General features: G+C 33.7%; 1 protein-coding gene and 1 non-coding gene across 5 annotated transcripts in view; both read right to left on the bottom strand.

Moving 5' to 3' along the window:
* ESRRG (estrogen related receptor gamma) overlaps window positions 1-24983 on the bottom strand; it is a 608771-nt gene that overhangs the window by 437225 nt on the left and 146563 nt on the right. The window lies entirely within an intron of this gene.
* Window positions 11584-11690, bottom strand: LOC127563549 (U6 spliceosomal RNA). The gene has a single exon (XR_007954003.1). It is a non-coding gene; the product is annotated as a U6 spliceosomal RNA (small nuclear RNA).

The following is a 24983-nucleotide window of genomic DNA, read 5'->3' as shown; positions in this document are numbered from 1 at the left end:
TGATTAAGTGATTAGTTTACCAGTGAATGATTATTAGTCAGAGAGGCTAGAATTAGTCACTTCAGTCCTGCCTCCCATGAATAAAATGTGGGGAGTGCTCTCTCTCCCACCCTCTGTGACAGATGATATCTGTTTTCTCCTGTGAGTTTGAATTTAAGAGCCACTGAAGCTCAGCAACAGTATATTCTGGCTCAAATGAGCTGAAAATTGCATTCAATTTGAATTTCAAAACTGGAGGGGAGGAAGGGGGGGAAAAGCTCAGCACCCATCAAGACTGTACTTTTCAACTACTTCCTACTGCTTAGCTGTATTCAGGCTGGCTGGAGACTTGAAACTCAGTATATGATGTAGGGAAAGAGCATTGTTGGACTATTGCCCAGTCTGAGTTTAAAAATAAACTTTTAATAGTCAGGATCAAAGCAAACCTTCATTTTATGTACATAATGCACAATGCATCCCACCCCCGGAGAAACAGATTTATCTTTTCAAATCTCAAATTGCATTGGTTTCACTCATATTCTTTGGTTTTAAAGACAAAAATGAACTCCCTGAAGGACTTTGGCAAAGGAAATTTTGTCCATAAAATATGTTAACCTCCATTCAACTTCCTTAGGTCCTTTGATTTGCTATAATCAGAATCTTATTTGGTTTTATTGTGCCCCTTTCTACCCTCTTGCTCTCCAAAGGCCTACTTATCAGATCTTTTATCAACAGTTCATCGCCATTTTTGTAAAATTATCATGCTCATATCAGAATGCTATACAATGTATATAAAATAAAAGAAAACCAATCATATTGAAATGCATTTATCTTTTTTTTTTTTACAAACAAGTATACAGAACTCCCAAATTAAAGATCCCTGATTTAGATATGATTAACTCAAATTATGTAATAGCCAAAAAAGAACATTGCATGAATATTCTTTTTTTTTAATCAATGATCTTTTAAATGAACTATAAGAGACTTACTTTCCCCCCCAGATCAAGCATAGGCATTTATTTGAACATTTATTTGGAGTAAGTGTTGATGCATCCTATAAGCGTCCTTCTTAAGGGAAAAAGATCTTACGAGGCTATTATCGAAAGGATCCTATTTTGAAACCCTTTATAAAGAGAAGAATGTCTCCATAATAACTTTGTATGTTTGGAGAATTCAGATTTTGGCTCATAAGGTTTTTCCTAATCGAGCTACACCTATAACTGACAAGAATGAAAAAGTAAAGTTATGTGGATAAACCTTGGTGTCTGAGGATCTGCATTCAATCTCAATTCTATTCTTTATTATCTTCAGGATTACTTTCTTTATTTTTTATTTTTATTTTTCAATTTCTTCATGGGTAAAATGAGAAGGCTGGAACAGATAATCTTTGCCTTTAATAGATAACGTTTTTATTTCTAAATCATATGCACTTCATCTAAATTCTGCTCCTAGAGTAGATTGAAACCAAATAATGGCATGAATATTGGTCCAAACTTGGCAGTTTTACATAAAAAGACAGGAAAAAAATTCAGATTTTTTCCAGTGGCTAAACCAGCCATAAATAACAAAACTTTAAAACATGTAATTAACTGTTCAAAACTACAGAAGTCCAATAGTGCAAAGTGAAACAAATTTTCTCAGTTTTTTCTTAGGGAGAGAATAGAATATAATAGTTTTTTTCTTAGGGAGCATTGCGAAGATATTTGATACTATATACATTAAAAGTGCATTGGTAACTTGACATTGAGTTTAAAAATAAACTCAATAACATTAAAGTGAAATGTTATTTTATATATATATTGTATTAATAAACTGCAATATATTATGTATATTTTATATACCTGACACTCAGGTTTCATAGTAACCAGGAAAGTTAGATAGCACCTCTTTTAGTTTTCAAATGGCACCAATTCCCATAAGATTTAGGGAAATGAAAGAAAGGTAGGCAAGGACTTAATACTCTACAGAGTAGAGGGACATTTTATTCATAATCTGTGGCAAAGTAAAACAAAACTTTTTATAATTTTTACCTAGTGGTGGATAGAGGAAAAGGAAATATCAGTAGCTTGAGAGGTTGGCAGTATAGTGTTGGGAAAAAAATACTGGATTTTGGGTCAGAAGACCTGAATATGAATCACATCACTGTTCCTTCATACCTGAGTGACTTTCAGAAAGTTATTTTCTCTCTCTAGGCCTCAGTTTCTTCATTGGTAAAATAGAGTTTACATTGAATCCTAGAATTCTTTTAGTTTTAGGTCCTTTAGCTCTAAATGTGAAAGTTGCTGGAAAGTCTGTCTATGGCAAATAAGAATTTTTCCAAGCAATTTTATAAAGTTATCTTACCCTGAACTGAGGGAAAGGACTTTCCCTCATCACAAAGTATTCCTCTCTCTCAAAAGAAGGAATGGAACCCCACTGTACTCTAAAAACCAGTAGAAAGAAAGGTAGAATACTTGTTTCCACAGAAATAATTTTTGGAAATCCAAAGCCAATACTTGAACTTGAATGATTACTACTAACCACTTTAAATTTTTTTTTATTTGCCTAAACATTCAATATTATGATAAAATTAAAAATAAAAGTGAATTTCCATATTTTTAATAAGTTGATAGGAAGATTAATTTTGAGTCTCAAAGACATTTATTTACTAAGTTGCTTCTTATAGGACACTGAGCATATGACAACCATGTGTTCATGGTTGAACCAAGTGTTCAGTGATTATCACAAATATGATTATCAATGATAATCTGACAAGTGCTATATCTATCATATAGCACATGAGGTACAGCTTACCTTGCAAACTTCAACAATGTATGGGAATTTTTCTTACATCTTCATAACTTAATATTGTTTTGTTGATGAACCAATAAATTGCCAGCTCTATTCATTTATGTGACATGAAGAAGGATTCAATCTCCCACCCCACCAAAAAAAAAAAAAAAAAAAGAAAAGAAAAAAAGTAAGATCAGTTTTCTTGTCCATTACATTTAATAAAATCTCCCAAGGGTTAAGCACATATTAATAGATATGACTTTGGAGGGAGACTTTGGCTTTAGCAATTTTTTATTTATTTTTTATATCCATATCCAGCATTATATTAACACTCAAAATAAGCTAGTCTTTATTGTTTTTAGTTTTCTTCCTTCTAAATTTTGAGGTTTATTAATATTCTGTTCCTCTTTAACTTATAGTTAATATTCTAAGGTTTTAAAGCATTTTCCATTATAACCCCCATTTATAACTTTCAGAAATATTCTTTGATCACAAAGTCAAAGGATTTCTTATTTGTTATACACTCGTCCCATATTTACACATTTTTCCCAAAGTCAGGTGCATTTTTTCTTTCTTTATTTTTCGACAGTATTTGGCAAGATAAAAGAAGAGGTAAGATAAACCTTTCTGCTTAGAAAAAAAAGAGAAGAGTATTTTAAATACCTCCATAGTAAGAGTTAAACAAATGAATTTTTAAAAATATTGTTTCAGGTAAAAATGTTTCCTAAGGAAAGCCTGGCTTCTCAAAAGCCAGCTGTACTTTTTCTCTCATGAATGAGTACATTTTTGGAGTACCAATGGGATCCTTTGACATTTCAGAGTACCAATGGGATCCCTTTGATGTCAAGGGGAGCTCTATGCTCAGTTCCTGGCAGTGGGGTGCCTGCTACCAAAAGAGTAGCTGATAGACCCCCTAACGGATTAGCTTGGTGAGTACACACACGGTTCCTGAAGTACAACATGTGGGAAAACTAATTAGCAAAGTGGCACAAGGCCATTTTCCATCACACCCTTGAGGCCTACTTGTGGAAACTGTGTATTTTTTGAGAGTGAGTGCTTCAAAGAGGGTTCCATGTTGCGATTAGAAGATTCTATGAGAGGCTCGTTAACAGTTTTCACCAATGCACACCTTCAAACCCATTTTTTTTTGGTTTTGCTTTTTTTAATAGAGAAAGTAAGGTTAAATAGTAAAACAACAATTACATAAAATACAGGTTGCAATTTTTCCTTTCCCTTACTTTCCTAAAGTAGGAAATCAGAAAAGAGAGTTTTCAAGAAATCTTGACAAATTATTCACTCTAATGAAAGATTAATTAATAAAGATTAATTAAAAAGAGAAGGCATTTTAAAAATCAATGATTATAAATAGAGAGATATGTATGAAAAGTCTCAAAGCCTACTATCTTGTATAAACTGAGATGATAAAGGAGTCTTGGATCAGGGGAGGGAATATGCAGGTAGGCAGGAAGTTGGGAGGCTTTTTTTTAGTTCATGAACATGTGAAAAATGGATTTTACCATGTGGAAATATAAAAGTTGTCCCCTGTGTGGAGTAGCTAATAGGGAATCTTTAGCATCTTTGCACAGGAAACACACAATGAAATATTAGGAAACATTAAAATCTATAATCTCTATTAATATTGAAAGAAAAGGAAATAATGCCAATTATTAATAAGTTTGGGATTTTGGAAATGCCAGAGAAAAACTTGCATGCAGAAATTCTTTTCTTATGCATATTATATTAGAAATGTTGCTTTAAAATAGTTCATCTGTATGTAACATCATCCATATGATGCTGCCAATGGCAAGGAAAACTGAGATCATTTGCTACATGACAGTGAACTATAATAACATTAAAAAGATATAAATTGCCTCTACTCATCTAAAGAAAAAACTTTAAATAAATTCAAGGTAATACTGTATTATAATGGCAATTGGTCCTTTTCTTCTTCTGACTCTAAGCATATATCCATTTCCCAATCACCATTTCTCAATATCTGAGCATTCCGTATAACATATACAAATAGCTGGCCTATATATGGAAGGAAGCTAACCCAAAATTCAGGACTTACTTCTTTCAAATCATGTGCCAGGTACCTAATGGTGTAATGGCGTTTGAAGAGGTAAAAGTGAAATATGTTCTTTGAAGAAATATCAGGGAAATAAATCTTAGGAGGAAGATTCTAAGGGAATGATCTGAGACAGTGTTTCCAAAGTTCCAGGACCAAGTGACTAGATAAAAGATAAGTTATTGTTCATCCTTCATTTTGAAGAGAAACCAAAAGGATAAGTAATCAAGAACTGGACAACTTTATTGATTCCAAGTCTCCAAAAATGCAACTGCCTCTCACCTACACTGTTTTCCCTGGTAGCTTCAACTTCCAATTCCCCCATTCTTTTCAAGAATTACAGAGAAGGGGAATTAGGAAAAGCACATATTATTTTGTGATTTCTACATATACTGATGTACTGCAGAATGCAATTTCCCATAGAATCAGTTATATATAGTAATAAAGCTTACAAACTATTGCATAAACATCTACTTAATCTATATAATGTAACTAAAATTTCCCTTACTATTTGTCACTTCCATATGTGAAATCCCTGTACAATAATCAAGTGGACAGATCAATAAAGATATGGAATCATATCAATTGTGGCATTCTTACTATAACTGAAAAATAGAAGATAAAAAAAGTTGCAGCCAAATGGAAGAATGAATCTTGGATTCTCCTCAGGGAGGCAAATAAAAGAACTGGTAGCATTGGTCTTATCATGCATTCAAAGGCAATCATTTCATGAGACATTTGGTCATAACATAGTGCAGTGCTTGTGCAAAAAGACCACTATAAAAATAATTGCAGCTTATGAACCAATATATCTGTTGCAGAGAATGGAGGGGTAGAGAAGCACTCAGATGGACTTGGTAAGATTCTCTAAAACTCATTCAGTGATTTCATTATCTAATAGATAGCAAACTATTAATAAATGCTTGTTGACTGACTGACCGAAAGTGTGCTTAGGCAAGAACAGCAAAAAATACATTGGAAAATATGGTCCAAAAGTAGAGAAGGTAAGAGGCTTCACTTTTTCTCATCTATAGAACTATAGATATAATATAGAATATTTCAAGAAGCAGATGCACAGAAGCAAAAATTCAGAAAGGAAAAATAATTTACTTCTATGTAATTTTAGGGTTTGAGTACACAGTAAAGTAGATTGAAAAGAAGAAAGGCATTTTTCAACTTTTCTGTCTATATATCTATATCTATATATACACACACTACATGTAGTTAACTGGGTTTTATTATTTATCAAGATGAAGATGCTTTGATTTCTCTGAAAATATATAGTACTTAACTCCAACCTAATTAATATATGGCTAAACTTGTTCATACTCTCAAAGGGAGGTAGGGCAAGGCTGAGAAAATAGAAAAAGCATGAGAGGATCAAGAGGGAACTGTCCAAGAACAGATCAGTGCTTTATTGGGAACTCAGAGGAAGCACAGTATTATTTTAGGCACAGATATTAATTAGCTAAAGTGCTTCCTGTCCTCAAGATAGTTGCAATCTAATAGAAAGACTTACATCTTTTACGTCAATCAATTGACGTAATCATCAATTGCAATTGCATTCAATTACAATTTAATTGTATCAACATTCAATTACATTGAATCATTTAAATCAATTACAATCAATAAATATTTATGTCAGTAGACTGAAAGAAAAGGGAGGGGGCAGAGAATGTGTATTTTAGAAAGTAAACTACGAGTTTGATACTATTTCTTCTAATCTAATCCTTTTAGAACCTTGTTCAGAAAATGTCATACACCTTCAATCCTCCCCTCTCATTTCATTTCATCTATAAGATTTTCTGTTTTCCTTCTGCTTTCCTTTTTTCTCCTTGGGGAAAAAAAAGTGTTTCTTTGAACCTGCTATCAACTTAAACTATGGTTCTATTTATCCCTTCCTTTTAAATTCCACACTTAAAGAAAAATGGTTGACATTGAGTGCCTTTATTACAATGAACCTTTCCAAAGTGAAGTGCATAAAGGAAAAATCTAGAACTAGGGAAAGAGAAAAAAAAAAGTCATCAACAAACATTTACTAAGCACCTACCATGTGCCAAAGGCAGCTAAGTGGCACAGTGAATAAAGCATTGAGCTTGGAATCAGGAAGACTTATCTAATAAGTTTCTTCTTTGATTTTTACTAGTTATGTGACCCTGAATATTTAAATCACTTAACCCTATTTGCCTCAGTTCCTCCTCTATAAAATGAGCTGGAAAAAGAAAAAGAAAACAACTCCAGTATTTCTGCCAAGAAAAACCCAAACAGGGTTACAAAGAGTCGAATACAATTGAAAAATAACTGGTCAACACCACCATAGCAATATTCTAGGCACTGCACTAAGTACTGGGGAAAGAAAAGAAATGCAAAACCAATTCCTGTTCTCAAGGAGCTCACAGTCTAAAGGAATCCTTAAATAAGAGAGAAAACAAAGGCTTAGGCAAAAAGAGCTCTTGAAAGCAGTCTGTACATTGATCCACACCTAACACCTTATACATAAGGTCAAAATGGATTCATGATTTGGACATAAAGAGTGGTATTATAAGCAAATTAGAAGAATAAAGATAGTCTACCTCTCAGATCTGTGGAGAAAGAAGGAATCTGTGGCCAAAGAAGAACTAGAGTTCATTATTGAACACAAAATAAGATAATTTTGATTATATTAAGTTAAAAAGTTTTTGTAAAAACAAAACTAATGCAGACAAGATTAGAAGGGAAGCAATAAACTGAAAAAACATTTTTACATTTGAGGGTTCTGATAAAGGCTTCATTTCTAAAATATATAGAGAATTGATTCAAATTTATAAGAATTCATGGTCAAAGGAAATGAACAATTTTCAGATGAAGAAATTGAAACCATTTCTAATCATATGAAAAGGTTCTCTAAATCACTATTGATCAGAGAAATGCAAATTAAGACAATTCTGTAGTATCACTACACACCTCTAATATTGGCCAAGATGATAGGAAAAGATAATGACGAATATTAGAAGGGGATGTGGGAAAACTGAAACACCAATACATTCTTGGTGGAATTGTGAATGGATCCAACAATTCTAGAGAGCAAGTTGGAACTATGTATACCCAAAGGACTACCAAATTGTGTATATCCTTTGATCCAGTAGTGTTTTTACTGGGCTTATATTCCAAAGAGATCTTAAAGGAGGGAGAGGGACTCACATGTGCAAAAATATTTGTGGCAGCCCTCGTTGTAGTGGCAAGAAACTGGAAACTGAATGGATGCCCATTAGCTGGAGAATGGGTGAATAAATTATAGTATATGCATGTTATGGAATATTATTGTTCTATAAGAAATGATCAGTAGGATGATTTCAGAAGACCTTAAGAGATTTACATGAATTGATGCTAAGTGAAGTGAACAGAATTATACATGGCAAAAATAAGATTATGCAACGATCAATTCTGATGGATGTGGCTCTTTTTAACAATGAGATGACTGAAGCCAGTTCCAATGATGTTATGATGAAGAAAATCATCTACAGTACTGTAGGAACTGAGGACAGATCACAATATAGCATTTTCATTCTTTGTTATTGTTTGCTTGCATTTTATTTTCTTTCTCATTTTTTTTCCTTTTTGATCTGATTTTTCTTGTGCAGAAAGATAATTGTATAAGTATGTATTTATATATTAGATTTAACATTTTTACCATGTTTGACATATATTGGATTACTTGCCATTTAGGAGAGGGAGTGGGGAAAGGGAGAGAAAATTGGAACAAAAGGCTTTGCAAGGGTTTATGTTGAAAAATTATTCATACATAAGTTTTAGAAATAAAAAGCTTTATTAAAAAAAAAAAAAGAAAGAAGGCAGCCTATTAAGAGCTCTTGAGGGGAGGAATGCAAATACAAGGAAAAAAAAAACTTTTTCATTCTCTTCCCTTCCTTGAAAGTACCAAAGATATTCCCAAAAAACATTGTACTCTATAACACCAATATAGTAAGAATTGTCAACTAAAAAAATCCTAGCTACTATGAACTGGACAATGATCCAAGACAATTCCAAAGAAACCATAATAAAACTGCAATCTACCTTCTATGTGAGAACTGATAAACTCTGGATACAAATTGAAGCATATTTTTTTCACTCTGTGTATTTTTCTTCAGGTGTGAGTGTGCATTTTTTTTTTGCAACATGCCTAATATTAAAAAATGTTTTGCATGACTTCACATATATAACTGATATATTGCTTACCTTCTCAAGGGGGTAGAAAGGCAGGAGAGAATTTGGAACTCAAAAATTGTAAAAATGAATGCTAAAACATTTTAATATAATTGACAAATAGTTAACAAAATATATATGTATGAATTTTTTTTAAATTACATGCACATATATAAAGTATAAAAAAGAACTGAAGACATTAACAGGTTCTGAAAAATCACTCTGGCCAACAAGACTGATAGCAGATTCCATACTCCTCCCCAAAAGGAAAATGGTTTTACTATAGCTGCCATAAATTACACTATGGTGAAACCTACAGGAACAATTAGAGCTGGTTAGTCTATGCAAGAGGTCACCTGCCTTCCACTGAAACATGAACTCTAAGAAAGCTCCCTATAACAGAGATAACCAGTTAGCTCCTATCTCAACTTTTTACAATCAGACAAACCACTTCTGATGGTGATTAAGGCATAACATTTCTGATGATTTATTAAGAGCTCTTAGTTACATCAGACAGCTTATAATTAACAGCTTCCCCTTTCTCAAATAAATAAATAAATGAATGAAATGAGAGCTGCTAAGTGCTGGGCTGCTCCAAAGCCTGGATGACATCATCGGCAGCTGCCAGTCACCAAGGGGGCAAATATCACAGCTAAAGGCAGTATTGGAATAGAGGATGCTGAAAGGGGATGAGAGGGAAGAGAGTGTGGAGAGAGAAGAGAGAGGAAGGAGGGCATTTGCTCAATCAGTACCTATTTTCAGAATTTCCTTCAACCTGGCTTGGACTGAAAGCCATCAATTATTTAAAAGATGTAACATGATGCTTCCTTTGTTGAGGCAAATCTGCAAGCAGACCCCAAGAGAGAATAAAAAATGAATTAGGCAGAATTTATTAGTGTGCTTGAAGAAAACAGAGATTTAGCCACTGGGGCTAGCTCTAGTTTTAAAAATAGTATATGTTTGCCCCTGAAAGCCACACATAGCTCTTTCCCCCTCCTTTTAATTTATTTATTTTAAGCAGGGGATAATACTGAAAGAGGAATCAATCATTTCTTAAACTTCTTCTTTCTTTTCTGACTCAGCCTGATGTATTGTCTTCATTTAAATTACAAATACACTAATCTGAAACACTGTTTACCGAGTAGCATATTAAATGAAAGATACAAGAAATTGCATCACTCACATTTTAAAAATGACTTTCGACTTGAGGCCTCATAAAAAATAGCCGACAGTGTTCTCTGCCTTGGATGCTATATTTCAGTTCTGGTGAATGAAATTCAATTAGTAGGCTTTGTACTTAGGACATTACAATGCTGATGGTTGGTCTGATCAAAACCAAAGTGCCAAGGCCTCAAACTGCTCTTGGCAGACCATCATTAAGTAATATTTCAATGTAATAGATTGGCACTAACAACTTTTTTTGGGTACAAATCAATCAAATGAGATAATTTTTATAAAGTGCTTAGTACAATGTCTGGCACATAGTAGGCACTATATAAATGTCAATCATCATTATAGTATTTTCACAATGATTAGAAAATAGGAAGAATTTAGGAAGGATAAATTTAGCAAATAGGAGGTAGAAAATAAGCAGCATGGGAAAAACCATGGACTAGCTGATTTGATTAAAGAGTACTATCTACTATTTCATATCTAAAAAGTCCAAAATGGAAAATTAAAATTAAATATTGGATGGGAATGGGTTATTATTGTTTTTTTTTTTTTGGTACTTCCTATTTTCCTATCTAAGATAGCTGATTCTTTGGAATTTTCAGTGAAAAAATATTATCAGACAGCCTTTCAATGCTTCAGTGACACTCCTGCTAACTAGATCTGATTTTGATCAAATTCACAAATCAAAGATCTTTACTTTCTTCCATGACTTAATGGATAAGTCTTAGAGCAGTGGTTCTCAAACTTTTGTTCTCAGTATCTTCATGTTGTTAAAAAATTATCGAGGATCTGTTCAAAGAGTTTTTGTTCACATGGGTAATATTTATAGCTATTTACTATATTAGAAATAAAAAAAAATAATTTTGAATTTGTAGACCCTCTCTGAAAGGGTTTCAGAGACCCCAACAATTCTTTGGACTACACTTTGAGGACCACTTTCTTAGAGAGTGACTTGAAGCACAGAAAGAGTTACAATACTAGTAAGTAACTAGTGAATTAATATTATAATACAAAACTAGTAAGAAGCAGAAGCAGGGTGTTTATCTAAGTCTTTCTAACTCCTATCTACTAAATCAAAATAAAGTATCAAATACATAGGCTACAACACTCTCCAATGCAGCAGGATCAGATTAAAATGTAATTGGTAAGTATTTATTAAAATAAATAAAATATAATAAAACATAGATAATGTTAATATGTGGTCTTCCAGATCAATATGTGGTCCCAGATGAAACTTCATATACCATTTAGTGACTACCATTTCTCTTTAATAGTGTAGCACCAAGCTACAATATCTTTCATAATATATATATGATTAATTTAAATCAGTCATTGGATAGAAACAAATGTTGTCCTTAACAAAGTCTTATTTAATTTATCAAAATTTTCTCCTCGTGTTCTAGGAAAGTAGTTTTAAGGAACATTTCACAAATATCTGTGTCATCCTTGCACATGGGCCATGCTAATCTTCTCAGTATTGTTTCTATTTTTGTATATATGCTGCCGAAGTGAGCATGGATAGTAATTTTTAGATCAAATCTCAGTAACTTCCTTTCGGGGAATGAAGTAACACTCCCATTTTTAAAAAGCTAATAAAAATACTCCTTCTTGTGCAAAATAGAAATACTCTCAATTTTCATTTAAATTTCATTCAGAAGTTGAGGCACTTTAAAAAATCTCTTCAGTTGTTAATATTTAGCAAAATAACTGGATTGAAACATGGTAAATCAGATGTCTCAATCATTTGTTTGGATCACTATATAGATAATCTAGCTACATTGTGTTAAGATAGATTAGGGAGGGTAAGACAAACCATATGGCTACTTCATTTGATTGAAGACTTTTTTCTGCTGTTTCACAACCAGAAAATTTAAAAAATGGAAAATTAAAATTGAATATTGAACAATAATAGATTAAATGAAAATTTTTTTGGAACTTCCTTCTACCTACTCAGGTGAAAACCTGATTATCATCAAGAGTTTCAATATTCTTCCTGAAGCTAAGAATTCATGGAAGGGCATTTTATTATTTTAACTGCCCCAGAGTCTCTGCTAAGTAAATGGCAAATCTTATCATGTTTAAACTAGTGAGTGAAACTAAAGGGAAAACAATGCCAGTCATGCCATGTGTTATGGAAAAGCTAGTGATCAAAGAATTTTCTGTAAAGTTTTCTTTGACACAGCTTCAAATGTAGTTATCAATGGAGCCCTGTTTGTCTTACATTGTATATTTCCAAAGGGCTGCCATACTGGCTGCTGAATTTTTAAAGCTGTGGCTGATGATTATTTGATAATCAACAACTCTGAGCCTAATAGAGCTTTCTTTTTAAATATATATAAAATATATATTTCCACTTTAGCTATGTTGTAAAAAAGGAATCAGAATAAGAGAGAAAAACCACAAGAAAGAAAAAACAACAAAAAAGTGAAAATAATATGCTTCAATCTGCATTTAGACTTCATAGTGGTTTCTCTGGATGTGGGTAGCATTTTCCATCATAAGTCTTTTACAGTTGTCTTAGATCATTGTATTGCTGAGAAGAGCAAAATTTATCATACACGTAATGTTGCTGTTAATGTGTACAATGTTCTCCTGGTTCTGCTCACTTCCCTTAGCATCAGTTCATGTAAGTCCAGGTTTTTCTAAAATCCACCTGCCAATAATGTCTTATAGAACAATAGTATTCTATAACATTCATATGTTATGAGCAAATTGTGTTTGGCTATTCCTAATAGAGCTTTCTTTGAAACAATCATGCTTTGCTTTCCTACAAACCAATATTACTGAAGGGTTAAAAAAACACATGCACATCCCCATTCCAAAACAGTATTTAAAGAACTCTTTCTTTGGCAGGAATTGGGGCTAACCAATCATCATTTTCACAGTTAAAAGTAATAGATAGATGAAACATACAGGCAAATATTGGAATTTACAAAAACAAAAGCATTATGAAAATGTATCATTCTAGTTTGTGGCAGCCCTCTTTGTAGTGGTCAGAAACTGGAAACTGAGTGGATGCCCATCAATTGGAGAATGAATAAATTGTGGTATATGAATATTATAGAATATTATTGTTCTGTAAGAAACGATCAACAGGATGGTTTCAGAAAGGCCTAGAGAGACTTACATGAACTGATGCTGAGTGAAATGAGCAGGATAAAGAGATCATTATATACTTCAACAACAATACTATATGATGATCAATTCTGATGGACGTGGCCTCTTCAACAATGAGATGAACCAAATCAGTTCCAATAGAGCAGTAATGAACTGAACCAGCTAACCCAGCGAAAGAACTCTGGGAAACGAGTGTGAACCACTACATAGAATTCCCAACCCCTCTATTTTTGTCCATCTGCATTTTTTATTTCATTTACAGGTTAATTGTACACTATTTCAAAGTTCGATTCTTTTTGTACAGCAAAATAATTGTATGGACATATATATGTATATTGTATTTAACATATACTTTAACATATTTAACATGTATTGGTCAACCTGCCATCTGGGAAAGGAAATGGGAAGAAGGAGGGGAAAAACTGGAACAAAAGGTCTTGCAATTGTCAATGCTGAAAAATTACTCATGCATATATCTTGTAAATAAAAAGCTATAATAATAACAAAAAATATAATTTTATAACAATTCTAATCTCTTTTGTCTAGCCTACTCACCTAAATCACCACCTAAAATTACAGGTTCCATAATTTTGATGTGTGAATTTACAATTTTTGATATTTGAAAGGAAGCATACTAATATTCCTTTTCAATTCTTCTTGTACCACCTACATTCCAAACATACATGAGAAGTGTTTTAACTTAAATGTAAAAAATGTAAAAACAATTGATTTCATTTTATTCCCCTTCTTTGATAGCAACCATAGGAAAATTCATGACAAATTCTAGGAAAAAAATTATTGATCAAGAGGTGAATTCTGGCTCCTTGATTTATTCCTTAGGCAGCTGTTGCAGTTTTGGAATAGCCCAAGGAAATAACATGATCAAGCTTTAAATGGATAGGTTTGGCTTTTGTGCCCTTCTAAATGACATTTTTCTTAGATATTCCCTTCATCAAAGAATTCAAAGAATTTTTGTTAAAAATTCTGTCGAGATATGCATGTAAAAACATGCACTGTTTTTCTACACGATTTGTAAAATAAAATCACATTAATGCTATGATGAGATCACAAACATTACCAAACACCCCAAGCCAGAACTTAATAATTAAAAGAAATGCAGTGTGGTACAGTCAGCAAAACTTCTGCATTTGGAATCTAAGAATATAGGTTCAAACTTCAGGTCACTGCTTATTACCTGTAGGACCTTGAGCCTTTCTCAACCTCAGTTCCTCATCTGAAAAAAAAACAAGGGAACTACACTAAGCAACAACTGGGTATGCCTTTACCTCTAGTCTATGATTCCTATGATTTTATTATAAATCAAACCCATTCTACACAGCACATCCAATGACTGGTTAGTACATTCGGTGTTATGCCTTAAACTGTAGTGAGTTAAATACATGTGAATTAATATTATAGGCTTGTTTCTCCTAGCTTTTGTATGTTCAAATGTGCAACCACTATTTGACATTTTTAAACAGTTAATTTCTTTTTATAGTCTTTTCAAAAGAAAAACTACATCAGTGTGGTGTTAATATGAACACTTTTCATTGATGGCCCTTTCAGTTAGAGAACAATTCATTCCTAGAGACTGTTAATAATATCCTCATTTAAATGCTCTTTGTGGACTCTTTCCTTGAGTTAAAACATTAAGCAAGGAAAAGCAAACTCACAGACTCCAAAGAAAGGGTCTAGACAGGGATAGGTTTTCTTGGGGCCTGAGGTACAGTGAAGAGCTTTAGTCCACTCTAATTCTAAGCAAAGGAAACAAGCTCCCGGCTGATCTATATAACATTTTCCTTTTCTTTTCTTTTCTTTTTCTCTCCTCTCTTACTTTTCTATTCCCTTGAAGTGTCTTTTCTTCTCTCCTTCTCCAGGTCAATCTTAGCACCTTCCAGAGCTGGGGACTGGTTAAGATCAGGTAAAGGGAACAAAGCATATGGATTTGCTTTTCTTCCCTCACATCACTCTTGACAATTCTGGGGTTTTTGCATATAATTAGTTTGTTCCAACAGTCACCCACAAGGAAATGTATTACTCCCAACTCCCTGCAATACAGACAGTGGGCAACTCATCCTACCCTCTTCAGTGATGTCACCTGAATGAAGTCTTCCAATCTATATTCATTTCCTCTTCAGAACTATATAAAGAACCTAATCCATAAGCACTAAGAGCTGTCAAGGAAATTAACTACAAAAAAGGATGTCCCTTCCAGCAAAATGAAAATGTTAAACATAAACCATTTGACTTCCCCCTCCCCCCTTCACTGACTTAGTATTGCTGGAGAAGAAAAACATAAATATATTATTTTCAGATACCCCAAATTTTCCAAGGGCAGATGAAAAGGAATCTGTCTTCTTAAATATATGCTACAATAGAACTTTTACAATAGGTGTAACAAACAACAATAAGGAGAATTTATCTTTTCTTCCCTGAACTATCTCAATAGTCTTAGTTGATTTAGTTAGTTTCTTAACTTCCACTCTCTTCCCAATTCCTCTTCCACAGTTTCTAATTTATATTTTTAATGAATAATGTAATTACGTCACTCTTCTGCTCAAGAAAATAAGTGTGTGGTTAGTCATTTTTCAGTCCCGTCCAACTCTTTGTGATCCCATTTGGGGTTTTCTTGGCAAAGACACTGAAGTGATTTGCCATTTCCTTCTCCAGCTCATTTTATATATGAGGAAACTGAGGCAAACAAGGCTAAGTGACATACCCAGGGTCACACAGTGTCTGAGGTTGAATTTGAACTTGGGTCTTCTTGACTACAGGCCCAGCCCTCTATTCACTGCAACACTTAGCTGCCCCTCTATTGCCTCTCTCAAAAGATACACACTTCTCTGTTTGGCATCTGAAACTCTTCACCATCTGCTTCAATCTGCCTTTCCAGGTTTACTATTCATTACTCCCCTTTATGCACTCTATGTATCAGCCAAACCAGCTTATTTGCTGTTTCTTATACACTACAATCCATCGCCTGTCTCCATTTCTTTGAATAGGCCTCCCTGCCTGGAAAGCACTCCCTCCTTGCCTCTGCCTCATAAAATTGTTAGTGCCTTCAAAGCTCAGCACAAGCATTATTTTCTATACAAGTATATTCTGATTCCACCCCAGATATAAGTGCTTTTCCCCAGAAATTTCTTTGTATACATTTTAATTTAATTTTCTATGTACCTGTTAGCTTCCCTCAGAATACAAATGCTTTATTTTAGAGTATACAATATATAGCATCCAGCATGTTGCCTAGAACATAGTAGTCTTACTGAATAAATGAATGATCTTACGCTACTAACAATGTGGTCTTAATATATTATAGGACATTCTTCTCCAAAATCTATGAACCTGACAAGAGCATATCTCAAAGGCAACTAAGGAACATAATTTAATCAAAAACTAAATTCTACAAGTAAAATATCTATACAACTATATGTATCTAAAGAGTTTATTTGGTTTTTTTTGTTTGTTTATTTTGTTGTTTTTAATTTTACAATCAGAACTGAGGCTTAATCACTTGTATGTGTTATAGGACCAGATGGTTTAAGTGGGTGTTTATTTACAGGCTCTCCTTGTTCAAGGATTTTAGCCAATTTTGAGAGCAAAGCTTAGAATCACCATAATAGGAGGGAATAAAGATGAGTGACAAAAGGAGTAAAACTCAATGTTTTGGGCCATCAATCCCTCTCTCATCCCACCAAATGTAGTCAACCACTTAGGGTCAAAAAGACAGTAATGTGTGAAAAAAGCAATTTAAGCTTTCTATTTAAAAGATATATAAACATGGTTATTAAATGCAAAACAAAAGGTCTTTTTAAAAATGGTTCCAAAATATCCAGCCCCGATATATTTGTATATCCAAATCCTCCACAGCCTACTGAACATCTACCCTTGGTTGTTTTACCAGTATGTCAAACTCAACAGAATGAAAGCTGAATTGGTATTCAGTTCAATGACAAATATCCTTTAGACAGCAAAGAGGCAAGGCAAAGATAAAATGTATCTTAAATCTCAACAGTGAAAAGAGAAAGGAAGATGTAGCAGTGTAGAAAAAATACGACATTTGGTTTCATTAGACTTGACTTTGAGCCCTAGCTCTACCACTTACTTCCTGTGTAACCCTGGGAAACTATTCTTCCTGGTCCTCAGTTTCCTCGATAAATGAACTAAATGATCTCTAAAGTCCCTAACAATTCTAAATGCTATTCTTCTATCAGAGGGTTAAAGTGCTAAGAATTGGGTTTATATATAAGGATTTTTTTTTTTGTAGATAACTGAGAGCAATTGTTGTTTGTGTTTGAATTTTGGCAGAAATCTAATTAGGATCAAATGATGTTAAGCTAGAAAACAAAAGAAAAAGCCTTATTTAGTAGCCCCTGCTGACCAACCCCCTTGGTTCAGTGATCAGGCACAGCAAACAGACAGTTTGCCATGGCAGTTAGCCCCATGAGTTAATCACATGATTGACAAATAACTGAGGATCTCAATTACAGCAAGTATGGAGAACATGGGTAATTTTCAGTGAACTGTCAGGAATGCACTGTTTCTACTAGTGCCAAGGAAGTTGTATGGTAACAAACAATAAGTAGGATGGTCTCTTTTCCAAAGAAAAAGTTGAAAGAACTGGAGGAATATCTATCTACTCTCCATGCTAGCAGAGGTAATGCAGTATTACTTGAAATAATAAGAATTGTTTCAAAAGAAAGTCATAATGAGAATCTGAAAAAGCTTAACCTATAAAGGAAAGAATGTGAAACAAGACAAAAAGAATGAGGACCACTCAACTTTGGAACTTGGAAAAGGTAATGAAAAAGAAAAAAAATGAAAGTAGCATTATATATTAATAACATATTTATGTAAGAAAATCTGTGAACTAGAGTAGGATGACATGGTGAAAAGGATTTGGGTTAGGATTAATGAAAAAAAAACACAGAAATAATATTGTACTGGGATAATACTGAATGCCATCATGCCAAAAGGAAGGAATTAATGATGAATTTGGGAAACAAAAGTAGGAGCATAATACAGTAGAAATAGGGGACTTCAATTATCCAGACAAATTCTGGATTTCATACTTTCTTTTTCTTCATTGAACTATAAGTGATAAATTCTTGACAATGGTAATTTCATTACAAAGATGGAAAAGGCAACAAAGTTCAGTGAAGAAACTAATAGGATCCTACAGTCTAAAATTCCACAACATGATGGAGTAGTGATTGAGCTTATATCCCAAAGAGATTTTAAAGAAGGGAAAGGGACCTGTATGTGCAAGAATGTTTGTGGCAGCCTTCTTTGTAGTGGACAGAAACTAGAAACTGAGCGGACACCCATCAATCGGATAATGGTTGAATAAACTGTGGTATATGAATGTTATGGAATATTACTGTTGTGTAAGAAATGACCAAGATGATTTCAGAAAGGCCTGGAAAGACTTACATGAAGTGATGCTGAGTGAAACGAGCAGGACCAGGAGATCATTACATATTTCAATAACAATACTATATGATGATCAATTCTGATTGATGTGTCCCTCTTCAACAATGAGATGAAATACATCAGCTACAATAGAACAATAATGGATTGAACCATCTACACCCAGCAAAATAACTCAGGGGAAATGAGTGTGAACCACTACATAGAATTCCCAATCCCTCTATTTTTGTCTGCCTGCCTTTTTGATTTCCTTCACAGGCTAATTGTACACTATTGTAAAGTCTGATTCTTTTTGTACAGCAAAATGGCTGTATGGACATGTATACATATATTGTATTTAACATATACTTTAACATTTTTAATATGTATTGGTCAACCTGCCATCTGGAAGAGGGGGTGGGGGAAGTAGGGGAAAAGTTGGAAGAAAAGGTTTTGCAACTGTCAGTGCTGAAAAGTTACCCATACATATATCTTGTAAATAAAAAGCTATAATAAAAAAACAAACAAACAAACAAACATGATGGAGTAGTGAACTGAGTTAACCATTCCATAGAGAAATTTGGAACTATGCGAAAATATTATAAAAAACTTGCAGGCTCTTTGATCCAGCACTACCACTGCTAGGTTTGAATCCTTAAGAGATAAAGAACAAAAAGAAAGATGACTTATATGGACAAAATATTTAGTGCAGCTTTTTTTGAGCTGGCAAGAAACTGGAAATCAAAGGGATGTCCATCAATTGGGCTAAACAAATTGCAGTATATGATTGTGATTAAATACTATTATGCTATAAGAAATGATAAGCAGGATGGTCTCAAGAAAAATCTGGAAATATTTACATAAACTGATGCAAAGTGAAATGAGTAGAACTAAGATAACACTGAATACAGTAAAAGCATTGGGAATGTGAATGTCTTAGCTTTTCTCAGCAATATTAACTAGCCAATATATTATTCTCAGACTTATGATGAAAAATGCTATTAGTCTCCAGAGAAAAAAGCTGATAGAGTTGGATTGCAAATTGAAGCATCTTTTTTTTTTATTTTCTTTTTTATTTTAGGTCTGTGATTTCTTTCTCAACATGACTAATTTAGAAATATGTTTTTTATGATTACATATACATAATTATGAAACTGTGCATATGTATATCAAATTGTCTTCTCAGTGAGGAGGAGGGAAATAGGGATGCAAGGAAGAAAACAATTTGGAATTCAAAATTAAAATTTTGGGGAAAAACATAGTATTAAATAAAATAAAATAAAATAAAATTCTTTAAGGGAAACCAGCTCAAAGAGAAAGTTCTCAAATATAAAATTCTAATGATATAAAAACAACTAAATCTGATGAAAAGTTCATTTAAACAAAGATTGATATATATATATATATATATACTATGCACAAAAGAGAACTTTCTAAAGAGACTGATGTAAATATTTAAGATACTCACAAACTCAGACTTCTTTTTAAAAGAAAGACCTAGAGAAGGTGGATACAGAAGAGTGACATCATCCTGTAAGGATAATCTTAAGAGCACTGAAGTTCAGAATGCATTAAGTTTGGTAATAAATGTTAAGACATAAAAAAAGAAAGCTTTTTTAGTTAACTTGAGAGTAAGACCTCACTAAGATGGGCCCAGAATTAAACTACAAAAAGATAGCAGTCTAGATTGCTTTTGAAAACTGGAGGATTCTTGTAATGACCACAAGCTTCTCTGAAACAAAGGCCCATTTGTTTAATAGTAATATTGTTCCAGCAATTCTATATGACTGTAAGTCATGAAACAGTACAGTCTCTAAAGAAGTGATGATGAAGATCACCCTAAGGGAAAAGGAGAAGTATGTGGTGGGCATGAACAAATTGCAACACATTACAAATGAATTTTTAAAAAGGTGAAGTCATTTAAAAGATGTCACCAGAGAAATGTACTAAAGAAAAAAAAAAAAAAAGATGGGTCATAGCAAAGGACAACAGATGAACAGCTCACATGCTCTACTTGTTTCTTGGCAAAGTCAGAAGTAAATGAGAAAGCCCCAGACAAGTTGGGTGTTGCCCTCTGGTGTGTTTAAGGGAGGAGATGGAAGAGAGTAGTATAGGGTGGACAAAAAGAGATGGATTGTAATTTGATCATTGGAAAAGAATATTTACATACATGAGATTATAAATCTATTAGATTGTTGAAATAGCAAGAGGATGATCAAAGAAGGGAGAGTTCTACTGTTCATGCTATATTATTATCAATGCATCAATGACAATCATCTTTGAGTCTTCTTTCTTTCTCCAATCCATGGGAACGTCTCTGTGCTCCTAATTTTAATAACCCTAATTCAAGTCTTCCTCAACTTCACTTACTCAGTCTCTGTTTGTAATTTCTCCCTTTTCCAATTCAGACTTCACATAACTGTCAATTTAATCTTTCTAATATACAGATCTGACTATATCATTCTCCTGTATGAATACCTTAAAGGCTCCCTATTGTGTATTGGGGCATCTAGGTGGTGCAATGGATAGAATCCTAGGCCTAGACCCAAGAAGACTTGTATTCCTCAGTTCAAATCTTACCTCAGACACTTCCTAGCTATGTGACCCTGGGCAAGTCACTTAAACCCTGTTTGTCTCAGTCTCTTTATCTGAAAAGTGAGCTGGAAAAGGAAATGTCAAAGCAGTCCAAGGTCTTACTGAGAAAACCCCAAATAAAGTCAGAAATGACTCAGTAACAATTGTTTATAGGGTCAAATAGTACATAAGGTCCTCCACAATCTGATTCAATCTATTTCATTTTGCAGTGCTCTATCAGGAGTTGAAATTCAAGGAAAGATAAGAAAGCAAAATGGCACCACGGTGTTCTTGCTAGATCTTGCCTTTGAGTACCATCTTCTTAGGCACCATGACTGAAAAGATAGCCATACTATTGAGTCATTTCAGTCATGTCTGACTCTCTGTGATCCTACTTGAGGTTTTCCTGGCAAAGATATTGGAGTAATTTGCCAATTCCTTTTCCAGCTCATTTTATAGATGAGGAAACTGAGGCAAACTGAGTTAAATGTTTTACCCAAGATCATATAGCCAGGAAGTATCTAAGGTCAGATTTGAACTCAGGACCTCCTAACTCCAAGACTGGCACTCCATCAGCTGAACCACTTACCTACCCTCTAAAGGAGAGAGCCATATCATGGAATAATTTGAAATGTTCAACAGCAACAAGACTATAGACAAAAAAGAACCAACTTCAGGACTAGATAAAACCCAGATGCTACCATGATAGACTGGACTACGGCCCCCAAACTCAACATCTTATGTTCCTTAACTTTGTCTATTTGGTCTATTAAGTGAACTCCTACTGGCCATATACAACAACATTTGCCATATTTTTTATATAAATGTCAAAATATCCCTTTTAATATAATGAATGAGAAGCTGCTCTTCCAAAGGTAATATTTGCCTATGGTCCCATTCTTTACTGCATACATCTTGCTTTATGTCCACTATCTGTAAAAATGCTGAGGCTCAGGCTTTCACCCAAATATGAAAACAAAAACACAAAAGTGTTTTATAAGAAACCAGCATGCAAGAATTTCATCTAAATCTCATACTTTCTGTCTGTGAAAAAAAGAGAAGGTGGTGAAATGGAAAGAACATTGGATTTGTAATCAGAAGTGCTAGGTTCTTGTTAATTTGCAGCTGGGTTATCTGCATGCGAATTAGCCAAATTGACATTTCCCTTGTCACCATCCAATCAAACCTAAGTCCATGATATTACTACTGAACAAGGATAGGTTTAGAATAAGATGTGCACGGGTCTGAGTGGAGGGAGTCTAGCAAGTATTTTATTGTGAGCTTTAAGTGTGTTTCATAGAGAAGTGAATTTCATCATGATCAACTGTCTTATAATCTGGTACCTTTTTCCCTTTCTCCTACTATGGAGAATGAATTAATAAATGATGAAAAAAAAGCATAATAAGGATTTACTCTGTATGTGGCAAGCATCATACTTAAGGCTGGGGAAACAAAATTAAGTGATTTCATGGAATCTGATCTTATGGAATTCACTCTCTAACTGGAGGAGACAACACTTAAAGTTTAGCTGCACTGCAAAAGGAAGGTTTGGTAGTCTTAAGGGTATAACAGCATTGCATGTTGCAAGACCCAGGAATCCTTAGTATATCAGTAAATCAAAAATAATGAACCTCTATCTATATGCTTTCTTTTCATTATCTTAGCTGTATTGCATTCCTTCCCTAGTCTAAAAAAAAGTCTTTGGGGCATAGTTCCAAATAAAAACAATATTTCTAACCCCCTTTCCTTTAATATCTCTGTAAAGATTTGAAGACAACATGATGTGCTTCTTCTCTTCTTCAGGTTAAACAAGCCTAGTTCCTTCCACCAATCCTCTAGAGACCTTTTGCTATCTTTGTTGCCCTCATTTGAACAATCTCCATTTTATTAATGGTATTTCTAAAATGTAGCATGGAAAAATGAACATAATTCTTCCAAAATGGATTGAGTGTAAGCATCACCTTGCTAGTTTGGAGCTATATAACTTTTCTGAATTCAGTCCTAGTTATTTTTGGCAGTCAGGTCACAATGTAAGATAGATTTATAATTCACTGAAAGACTTTATTCAGATGTACTTCTTTCTAGTCATCTATACTTGTGAAGACAATCTTTTTTTTTTTTTTTTTTTAATCCAAGTGGATTAAAAGCTTGGACTTGGGTTTAGATAAAAACAACTTGTTTTAATGTCTATTTTTAGTATCTCTGAATTTAATCTTATTCAATTTGGCCCAGTGGTCTTTGCTGCCCAGCTTTTGAATCTTAATGCTGTCAAATTATTTTCTTAGTTTTCTTTTCCAGTTTGGAGTCCTTTGTATCTTGCCTCTATCTGACTAACCACTCCTCAGTTTCATGAGTTGCCTCATCATCCACACCCACTAACTGTGCCAAAGTTCTGTGCTGGGACCTTTTATCACTCTATATTATCTTTCTTAATAATCTCATCAGTTCCCATGAAACAACTAAATAAATCCCACTGTGCAGAAGATTCCCAGGTGTGTGTGTGTGTGTGTGTGTGTGTGTGTGTGTGTGTATGCACTCACACATTCAGCTCCAATCCCATCTTTGAGCTTCAATCTCAAATCATCAGTTCCAAGTGGATGTCACATAGATATCTTAAAGTGAGCATTTCTAAAGAGAATTTGCTATCTTTAGCCCAGAACTATTACCTCTTCAAATTTCTCTATTTCTGTCAAAGATACCTTCCACTCAACCAGGTTCACAATCTTGGCATTTTCTCAAACACTTTACTCTTTCTCTCACTTTACATATCCAATCAACTCCTAATTCTAACTTTTAAATCCCATTTCTCTCTTCATTCATACATTTACTACGCAGCTTAGTTCAGGCCCTTCAATGGACTCTCTTTTACTTCTGTGATAAAATATAAACATTTCTGTTTAGCTTTTAAAGCTTTCACAACTTGGCCTCAATTTACCTTTTCAGTTTTATTAGATATTACTTTCTTTATTCTACTAGACAGATAAACCAGTTTTCTTGCTGTTCCTCACCCACACTGGTCTTTTTCAGCAATGCCCTATTTTCTTCTCATAAGAATGGCTTTTCTTTGTGTTTTCAAAATATCATCCTTGAGAGGTTTTTTTTTTTTTTAATCTTTTCTGGATTACTTTGTAGAATTTTCTTCCTTCTTTGAACTGTTCTTGTCTTCTTCCTATATTGTTTCTACTTTCTATGGTAACTAACTTGATGGATACACACATGTATGATGCTCTTTTCCTTCCTAACTTTCCAGTTTAACAACTTTTGATTAGATCTCCAAGGAACTAGGGAAATACATTATTTCTGTTTGGTATACTATATCGTTGGTCAGGAGCATGGCATTTCTATATTTTAAGCTGCAATACAGAAACCCAAATTCCATTTTCAGAACCCATCTATCTTACATAGTTGTTCATTTCCTAAATCTATCATTCGCTTCTGCATTCCTTGCTTTCAAGGCAGGCTGTGACAAAAGGCCCCCCATGTCTATAACATCTCCAATTTCTCACACAATATGTTTTAATTTTTACCAATTTTTTTTGTTTCATATGGGATCAGAGATGTAAAACTGACCTTCTAACTTAACCTTCTTACTTTAAAAATGAAGGAAACAGGTTCAGAACCCTTAGGTATCTCTTTCAAGGCCATAAACATAATAAGTGCATTCCAATTCAAATCCTCTGGTTCTAAATCTAGTTTTTTTTCTATCAGG

The sequence above is a fragment of the Antechinus flavipes genome, chromosome 4, assembly GCF_016432865.1.
Source record: "Antechinus flavipes isolate AdamAnt ecotype Samford, QLD, Australia chromosome 4, AdamAnt_v2, whole genome shotgun sequence".
In the NCBI taxonomy this organism is placed as follows: domain Eukaryota; kingdom Metazoa; phylum Chordata; class Mammalia; order Dasyuromorphia; family Dasyuridae; genus Antechinus; species Antechinus flavipes.
This window is presented reverse-complemented; position numbering and strand designations above follow the sequence as displayed.